General features: G+C 37.0%; 1 pseudogene; it reads left to right on the top strand.

Moving 5' to 3' along the window:
• The first annotated feature begins 8,815 nt into the window (after positions 1-8,815).
• LOC106294296 lies at positions 8,816-9,685 on the top strand (annotated as a pseudogene).
• Positions 9,686-10,513: the final 828 nt, after the last annotated feature.

Here is a 10,513-nt window from a genome sequence, read left to right as displayed (position 1 = left end):
GTTTTGGATTTACAAAAGGAGGATGCTAGATATCAGGAAAAGAGGGATGCTGCTTTGGCACTTTGCCGTGCAAAGAGTGATCGAACAAGGACACTTGCTGCCTTATAGCAATCTCCTTATACGGCAAACAGCACGGCCAAAGTGATCATTCCAAACAAAAAGCTTTATCCAGGCTATAATTCTTTTGTACCAATTGACAAGAAGAAGTTGAAGGAGCTCGCTGATTGGTTGAAAACTTGTCCGTAAGTGTTTGCTTTTCCCATAATAGCTTGCTTTAGTCTACAAAAACTGATTGTTTTTCAACATTTTGTGTTTGCAGTCATTATAGAACATCTCTCGATAAAAAAACACGTACAAGTAGAACTTGGTGGTATCACATCCTCCGGACCTCCTTAGAGTGGTTGGAGGACTGTGTAAGTCTTCTGCTATGACTTAGATGACTTACTGATAAGTCTTCTTTGTAGACGACTTACCAATAAGTCGTCTGGTAAGTCGTCTACGTTGAAGACTTACCAGACGACTTAATTTGTCTACGAATTACTTATAAGTCGTCTGGTAAGTCTTCTACGTAGAAGACTTACCAGTAATTCGTTTGATATCTTCTGACTTGTACCCTATTTTATATGCATCATATTGATGCTTGGATTAATGTGCTGAGGAAGAGGTACGACGCTAACCCACAACATTTCGAGAGCAAGAGAATGTGCTTCCTTGATCATCTCTTTGCTCAGCAATGGAGATTCAACTACAAGGATTTTAAGGACTCGGTGCCCGATCAGAACGGTTTAGGAAGAAGACTCCCTGGTGGAGCGTGGAATTATTATGCAGGCACTATACCATCATTTTGCCAATCAAACAAGGTTTGGGGGACGAATATTGATGATGTCTATGCGCTAGTGAACTACACCGACACTCATTGGATTGCTATGTGGATATTGATCCCTAAGAGGCACATAGTCATCTGGGACAGCATTTGTTCCAGTATCTCCCCAGAAGAACTCGATGTGGTAATGGATCTTTTTCTCTACATGATCCTTTATCTGCTTGTTGAGTGCGCTTCCTCAGACGAACAACGTGCCCAATACAGCCTGGAGCCATTCACATATGAGAGTCTGACCAATATACCTCAGGCCCGAGCTGGTGATTGTGGTGTGTACGCTCTAAAGTACATTGAATGTCATGCTCTTGGGATGCCATTTAGTAAAAAAGACTTTCCAAAGCCCAACAGGAAGACTATGAGGGATAAGATGGCGGTGGATATATTCAAAGAGCTTCCTAACGCACATGAGTTCGAAAACAAGGACAATGATGCCAACATGGGTGCGTATGAGGGGTGATAAACAGGCTACGTTAGATTATTTTGTATGATAGATTAGCCTGATGTGTGTATTTGAACTTGATTATTTTGTAACCTATCTTCTGCGCAGAAGACTTACTGTTAAGTCGTATGGAATGTTGGACGACTTAACTATAAGTAGTCTGGAAAGTCGTCTGTGCAGTGACCTTTTGTAACCTTTCGGATAATATAAAGGGCAAGACCTTCTTAAATTTTTTTGGTAGTACAATTTGACAAAGAAGTTGACAAAGAAGTTGACACAGATAAGTTCATAACACAAATTTTTAATACATAGACAAAACACTGGATGACTAACTTGAAGGTCTTCTGGAAGAATAAACAATGGACGATTAACTGGACGACCTTCTGGACGACTTACTTGAAGGTCTTCTGGAAGACTAAACACTGGACGACTAACTTGAAGGTCTTCTGGAAGAAAAAACCCTGGACGACTAACTGGACGACCTTCTGGACGACTTACTTGAAGGTCTTCTGGAAGACTAAACACTGGACGACTAACTTGAAGGTCTTCTGGAAGAAAAAACTCTGTACGACTAACTTTAAGGTCTTCTGGACAACTTACTTGATGGTCTTCTGGAATACTAAACACTGGACGACTAACTTGAAGGTCGTCTGGAAGAAAAAACCCTGGACGACTAACTGAACGACCTTCGGGAGCGATTCGGTCTCCCACTGAGCATGTATGTTTTTCCACATACTTTGTTATCCAAAACGTGTTTGTCCCATGTTTCACACTCGCTCTGATCTTCCATTCACAACCACTTACCGGACATGTTGTCTCAAGGAGAGTTTTCGTTGACTTGTATATTCAAAAGGAGAACCTAAACCTCACTGCTGTCAACCGCAGCTCTGAAAGCAGTGCATCCTTGCTAACAAAACTCTGGTTGACATAGATATTGTTACCATTTGATCTTCCTCCTTCAATCTTTTTGATATCTTCAAAACACATATCATCATCTTCCTCATCCTCATCTTCAACCTTTCCATAAACTCTGTAATCCTCACCATTTTCGTCCGCTTCAGCAACAATAGAGATATCAGCATCCTCCTCCCCATCATCCTCCTCCACATTGTCCTCCTCCCCATCATCCTCCTTCCCATCATGATTTTCATCTTCAACCACATCATCATCATCATCTTCAAAACATTCATCAGCTTCATCATCATTTTCCCTGAACTCTGAAACCGTTTCCACCTTGCTACGGCTTGATACACAAAGCCGTACTCCATGCGTTTTGGTTATCTCGAGCAAGTTTCGAACTCGTTTATCACTTGTAACATGAATAGGAGGGGTGTCTGGAGCCAGCATCATTTCTGCTGGTAATGAGTAGGTTATCTCCACAGATTCTGTGCCCATGTCCAGGTTTTAATCTTCTTGAGCCATTGCAAGAAGTTCAACATGTGTCAAACCTTCACTAAAAAAAACATTCTCGCTCCTTTAACATTGTCAACCACAAAATCCCAACAGCAATCTTTCAACAACCGTTCTCCATACACTGCATGTAACTGACGCATCATCTGCAAAAATTCAAAATAAAACACATTAGTAAACATAGAGAAAATGAAAGTTTATTAAACATTGACGCAGACGACATACCAGTAAGTCGTCCAAACAGGTCATTTTTGCAATTGAATTTTAAATAGGATGACTTACAATTAAGTCCTCCAGCTTTGTTTGTTAAAAAAAAAAAACTCTAGACGACTTCTGGGATAAAACGGGTTAGTTTTGCATTTGACCGAATTGTGTCAGATATTTGACTTTTCCTGGACGACTTACCTGTAAGTCGTCTCTGGGTAAACAAATTTTTTAATATTTTATTAAAGCTAGACGACTTATTTGTAAGTCTTCTCGGGTTAGTTTGCAATTCGAAAAAGAAAATTAAATATTTAACTTTACCCAGACAACTTACTTGAAATTCGTCCAGGTAGACGACTTACGAGAAAGTCGTCCGAGATAAGCAAGGTTTGACCAGAATCTAGGAAATAAATCTGGACGACTTTGGTTACCCTGGACGACTTTCAAGTAAGTCGGACGACTTTCAAGTAAGTCGGACGATTTTCAAGTAAGTCGGACAACTTTCAAGTAAGTCATCTTACTTGATGACTTCCGCGTAAGTCGTCTGGGAAAAGTTAAATATTTAAGTTTTATTTTCCAAATTCAAAAGTAATCTGAGACAACTTACAGATAATTCGTCTAGCTTTAATAAAATATTGAAATTTTTGTTTTCTCGGAGACGACTTACTGGTAAGTCGTCTAGGATAAGTCGTCTAGGGTATTCTCTAGATTTTTTTTTTAACAAACAAAGATGACGACTTACAAATAAGTCGTCCGTTTGACCAGAAGACTTACCCGTAAGTCTTCTACAGCCAGACTACTTACGGGTAAGTCTTCTACGCGAACAGATTTGGAAAAAAAATTCAATTTCATACCTTAAACTAGTGAGATGACTTCCTTACCACACAGAGTCTTCTCCAACCATCCAGAACCTCAAACGAAAGTAACCCACCAAGAATAGTATTCTTGAATGGCTCTATCAACCATAAAAAATTTTGAACCAAAAGCTTGAGTTTTTTGATGAATATGGAGGCAAAGTGAAAGAGATGTTGTTTTTAGTTCATAACAAGTGAGAAAGAGAGAGTGTAAATCAATTTTAGGTGCATTAAGAGCTTCAAATTGGTTGTTCATGGTGGTTGGGGTATTGATGACAATGCAAATCTTGTAATTACTTGAAGATGATGAGGGTGAGAGAGTAAAAATGTCATTTTCGGAAAAAAATAAAATTTGATGGCATTTTCGTGAATTATATGAACTTGTGGGGTGACTAGGGCAAAACCAATTTCCAGAAAAAGGGAGGTTAGTTTTGTGTTTGACGTTGAGTTCTAGGTCAATTTGGCAAAAACCCTTAGTTTTTCCTTAAGATTTTAATTAAACAATTTCTTGTTTTTTTGTAGGATTTATAATTTTTAAACAATTTACTTATATATAATATAAAATTCAATTTTTAATTAATTAAATATTTTTCTTATATGTACAAACACATATTCATCATATTGACAAATGTCACACTCATATGAGGTGAAATATTTAAAGTTATTATTTGTTTATAATTTTTAAACAGAAAATATCTATAAAAAAAGAAAATCTAGTTTTTTATAAGAAAGCAATAAGTTTACTTTTAAAATCTCATTTTATTTAGGCTTTTATAAAAAAGAATTTTCTTTATTCTATAATTATTTTTTCTTTAAGATTTTTAATTAAACAATTTCTTGTATTTGTAGGATTTTATAATTTTAAAAAACTTACTTCTATATAATATAAAATTCTATGTTTAATTAATTATATATGTACAAACACATATTCATCATATTCACACGTATTCATTTACGACAACAACTTTCAAAAATTATGACAGCATAGATAAGAAAAAAGATTGAGTTATATCTTGAATGTTTTAAAAAAAGCTCGAGTAGTATTTTTTTTCTAAATACTATTGAGTTTTGTGAAAATAATATTAGGAGGCTTAAACCTAAATAAAGATGTGAAATATTTATTCTTATTTTTGGTTTATAGTTTTACAATTTTCTTTTGTTTGGCCTTTCTAAAAATGTATATTAATTTTCTTATAATTAGTTTTTATTTATAAATTTTTATTAAGTAATTTCTTGTACTTGTTGGATTTTATATTTCGTTTTTGGTGTAAGATTTGTTTTTAAAAGTTAATATTCTCTTTTATAATTCTCTTTATTTAGAAGTTTAAAAAAAAGAAAAAATACTTTCAAACAGGTTTTTACAATTATTTTTGTTAAGGATTTAAGAAAAAGGAAAATTACTATTAAATATTTTTGAATAAGATAATTATATATTTGTAATTAAAAAACAAAACACATGTTGTAATCTTCAAAACATATATATTGTGATGTGTCGCAATCATATTAACTAGAAACTTTTAAAAGATTGTGTGATAATAATTTCCTTTTTCTAAAATCATAATAAAAGATATTTGTAAAAAAAGTTTTTTTAATAGTTTCTTTTTCTTTAAAATCAATGAGAATTGTAAAAGTTTATTTAATAGTATTTTTTACTTTTCAGAATTTGATGATAATTATACCACTAAAACAAATTTAATTAACAAAGAAAAATCTAAAAGCAGAAGTGATATTAAAATAACAAATTTTAAAAAACATTACTTAATATTAACTGAAAATAATTATATGATAGTAATTTTATATTTCCTAAATCCTAAACAAAATATAATTGTTAAATATTATGTAATAGAAATTTTCCTTTTCTAAAATCTTTAAAAAAAGTAAAAGAATATTTTTTTAATAATAATTTTATTTTTCTAAATTTCTTTTAAATCCTAAAAAAAAATATTATATTTTATTTTTGACACATGTCACAATCTTAATTATTTTATTGACACATGTCGTGATCATGTTAATTAACAACTTTGAAGAACCAAGCTTTATATAATAAGATTGGGATATAGTTACAAATGACCCCAGACCGGAGCCAGCAAGACATTTAATACATCCATACAAAAAGAACCACATCACAATTCATGATCATGACGCTGTGACCTAAGTCACACCTCACTTCGGAACTTTTACATTTTCATCGGCCCTCTTGTCGCCGCAAATAAGTCTCAACCTTCAACTCTTCTCCTTACAAATTTTAATCATCGTTTTTATTTTTGAAACACAACTTCTATTAATTCAACCGCTCTAAACAGAGTTTGTTGCTGCCATATTGGCCAACTCCGATGATAAAACAATCTTTGCCAATCCATCCGCAACACTGTTTCTCTCACGCGAGATCCAGGTAAACGAAATGAATTCAAAAGAGGAGGCAATAGAATAAATGTCAGCTAAAATACCATACAAAGCATCAAGTGGGTAACACAAGTTAATAGCTTTGATCAGGATAGCAGTATCCGATTCACATCTGAGCTTGGGGAGGCCAAGTTCTTTGCATTTCAGGAGAGCTTCCCTCATAGCATGTCCTTCTGCTGCAAGTGGAGACTCAACGTGCTGCGCAACGATCGTGAAAGGGGAGTCTCGCTCTTGGTGACTAGTTGTCCATCCTAGCTCTGCATTTTTTAAAGTCTCGTTCCAGGCAGCATCGGTTCTCACCAAGGCACAGTCAGACTGCAGGGGGGTCTGGGCGGTAGCGCTTGCTTTGGAGTCTTCAGCTGAATTTGGTAAGAAATCCATTCTTGGGCGCAAGCAGATGCTCTGGATATAATTTCTTCCACCGTGATGATTTTTCCTTCAAACACCAGCTTGTTTCGAGCTAACCATAGTTGCCAAGTGATCCAAGGGGCCAAAACTCATGTAAAAACTCTAGTTGGTGGCAAATTCTTTCTTGAGCAGAAGCTACTCCAGTTGCTCCTTAAATCTATGGATCCACTGTATTCAATGCTTGGGGAGACATGGGCTGTTTCCCATACCTGTCTAGAAAAGGCGCAATGAAAAAGCAGATGATCAATAGATTCAGGCATATTATATCGTTTGCATTGTCCATTGGTTTTGATTCCCCGGGCTTTGAGAGCTTCGCCCACAGGTAGCGCCCCATGAAGCGCTTTCCAGATGAACAGCTTGATCTTCGGTGTTGTTTGAAGCTTCCAAACACTCTTCTTCCAGTCAAAAGAGGCGTCATCCGTGCTCACTGCATCCTCTGCGCTTCGAGAGGAAAGAACTGCTGGTAGCCGGTTTTTGTAGAATAATCCCCTGTATCTGTGCTCAGCCACGAGATTTTTTCCCGATCCCCGGTTAAACTTGGCTTAATGGCTAGGATTCTCTGTTCCTCGAAAGAAAGCACTCGCTGGATCATGTCAATATCCCATTCATTTCGGTCTGGGAGCATGAGGTCCGACACTGTGAGTTGTGAGAATTCTCTCGGTGGTGGTCCCATAGGTCTCAGCTGTGTAGAGCAACTGAGCCATGGTTTTTCCCAGATGTTGATGCTGTAGCCATTACCTACTTCCCAGCCTGCAGAGTTGACGATGATATCGCATCCAATTAAAATCCCCAGCCACCCATGTTAAATAGCAGTTTATCTGAACATTCTAAGAAACTTTCAGAGTTGCAATATTTTCCAAGAAGAACTCTGCCAAGTAAAATTTCGGGGTGGTTGATGAGTCTCCAACTCAGTTTTGCAAGGAAAGCTTCATTAAAACTCTGTATGTCTCTGAAGTTTAATCCTCCACTTTCTTTAGGTTGCACCCGCTTAGACCAAGCAATCCAATCCATCTTCTTGTCTCCTATGTTTTTGTCCCACCAGAATCGTGTTAACGCTGATTGAATTCTCTTACACAGAGATATCGGAAGTTGGAAACAGGTTATGGCATGTGACGGAATGGGAGATAACACACTTGTGGGCATAGTCATCTTTCCGGCAGTTGATAAGAACCTGTTGGACCAGCCGCATGCCTTTTGCTTTATTCGGTCCACAATAGATGAGAAAAGATCTCGCTTCTTCCTACCGAACAGCTCTGGAAGCCCGAGGTATTTGCCGATACCTCCATCTTTCTGGATTGAAAGAGCATCTTTGACAGCCGTTTTCAGAGCTACCGGGCGTGTCTATAAAAATTAATCGAAGATTTAGCAGTGTTGATTGACTGTCCGGAAGTCTCCTCATAGCGCTTCAGTAACCGGCATAGGGCCTCGCCACTTTCCTTGCTTGCTCTAAGGAAAAACATTGTGTCATCGGCGAAGAGAAGATGGTTGAGACGAGGACACCCTAGTGCTACATGAACCCATTTAAGGGTTCCTTCCTCTTGTGCTTTGTTACATAGACCCAAGAGAACCTCACTACACAAAATGAAGATGTATGGTGAGAGAGGGTCTCCTTGACGGACACCTCTACTCGGTGTGACTCTTCCTTTAGGTGAGCCGTTAATGAGGAAGGAGTAAGTAACAGTAGAGACACACTGCATAATCCAGTTGATCCACTTCGGGTGAAAGCCGAGGCGTTGAAATACCAATTTGATGAAGTCCCATTCGAGCCTATCATAGGCTTTGCTCATATTGGTTTTAACCGCCATAGATACTCTTTTCTCTGCCTTGGATGTCTTGAGATAGTGAAGGATTTCATGAGTGATGAGGACATTGTCCGATATTGCTCGGCCCAGGACAAAAGCGAACTGATTCTCCGAGATGATGCTCGATAACGGTGGCTGCAGTCTCTTGATCAAGATCTTGGAGATGATCTTGTAGTAGACATTGCAGAGGGCGATGGGCCTGTATTCTGCTACCGTCTACGGACTTTGTATCTTCGGGATGAGGCAGATATCAGTTTCGTTGATCTTGTCTGGCAGCTATTCATCGTTTTCTACAAACTGACCTTTTCTAACAAATTTCGTATTGGGTAAACAAAAACAATAAACCATAAATACAAACATCAGTCCCAACTAATCATCTAGAAAAATCCCACTTTGAGAAAAATTATCCAGAACAATGTACTCTTCATCGTCTGTATTAAAACGCCTCCTTTGATCCATGTCTTGGCCATACAACTTCTCCTTATAAGCAGTGAATTGTCTTTAAACACGACCAATGCATATCTTAACCAGAAATGCTTGGTTAGTCAAGGAAATACAAGCCGGGAAGTAAGTACGAGGAACTTTTAATAACTACCATCAGAATGTTCTATGTTGACAGTATCGTTAATCAAGGTTTCACCCTGTTCGGCGGTTTACTTTATCCGCTCTCCTCCAGTGCCGCTGCGACTCCTACGGACCCAAGTGCCGCAGTGCCACGACTGCTTTGCCACCGCCCTTGCTGCGGTAATGTCACATCAATATTATTGATTAGATTTTTAAATTTTTTTTATAAATCTGTGCAAAGTTTTTTATTACATTATAAGACAAAAAAAAAAAACTACTGATTATATGTTAATTAGTCTCGTACGATCTTGTGTTCATTCGGCGGGCGGTCGATATTTGAAATGTATATAATACGGCTTTGTCGGATATGTCTGCGGTACAAGAGTAGGATAATATGGTAAGACCAATGTCTTCCCGAGATTACTTCCTACGATATTTTTGGGAAAATTAATTACGACAATAATTTTTGTATGTCAACGTGAAGAAGTTGGGAGATAAGTTCACGTTTACAAGTGTTTGGAATACTCTCATGGACAATCTGACGACTTTAGCCACCAGTTATGTTAATTACACAGAGCCAACAGCATTTTTCTATGTGGGAGAGACGCGGTTCAAGGGTGGTGATACACTGTATGGAATGGTATAGTGTACAAGAGACTTATCCCCACACGCTTGTCAGGAGTGTATAGTGTTTAATAGCATACATTTTCAAGATTGCTAGAATGATAAACCAGGAGCGAGATTTGTGGGTAGGATTTAAAGAGCTAAATATATATTAAACTTTTTGGTTTGAATGTTTTCAGTCAAAAAGTTTATGTAACATCAAGAGATACTTTTTAATGAAGGTTTAAAGAATAAAACAACGAAATAATAACTGAATAAGATAATTATACTCTCCTATCTTGTTGCTTTATGCTTGTTGAATAAATGTCTTCTCTCCCATTTCTCTTATATATAGAGCAGTCATTTTAGGACGACACCGAAGGAATCATGTGATTGAAATTTAATTGATATTCATAAGAGGACTTTTACTTATAACAGCTCTTTCTTCCTTTTCCACGTTTATAAATAACAAAAAAAAAAAAAAAAAAGAATTCGCAAAGAGCTAATGCGATGACCGTGATACGTGAAAGTTAGAATCTCGTAACTATATAGCTACGTGATCGAGGAACAATGCCTTCATTTCAGGTCGACACCGTAGGTATCTAGATATCTACATGGATGTCGAGTATATTTCTCTCGCCTTTGTGATCCATCCTCCAGAAAATTTTATCCTCGTCTTTCCAACGGCAAAGACATGAGTTCAGGATCCATAGTATTGTCATCTGTGATATAACCACCTGAAGAGGAGTTTAAAATGTTCGGCTTATTGGAACATAAACTCATTACACACTTTCCCAAAAAAAAAAAGCAGATGAATGTTGTAGGTATACGCCCAATTCACTATTTGATTTTCGTATCAAAGACACTAGGATTTGAATCAAGAATCTGCAGTTCAATAAACCAAACATTTTGGTTTAAGCAAAAGTTGAGACTTTGTGTGCCTTCC

The sequence above is a fragment of the Brassica oleracea genome, chromosome C5 (assembly GCF_000695525.1).
Source record: "Brassica oleracea var. oleracea cultivar TO1000 chromosome C5, BOL, whole genome shotgun sequence".
NCBI classification, from domain to species: domain Eukaryota; kingdom Viridiplantae; phylum Streptophyta; class Magnoliopsida; order Brassicales; family Brassicaceae; genus Brassica; species Brassica oleracea.
The sequence above is the reverse complement of the archived record's forward strand: the minus strand, read 5'-3'. Positions and strand labels throughout refer to the sequence as shown.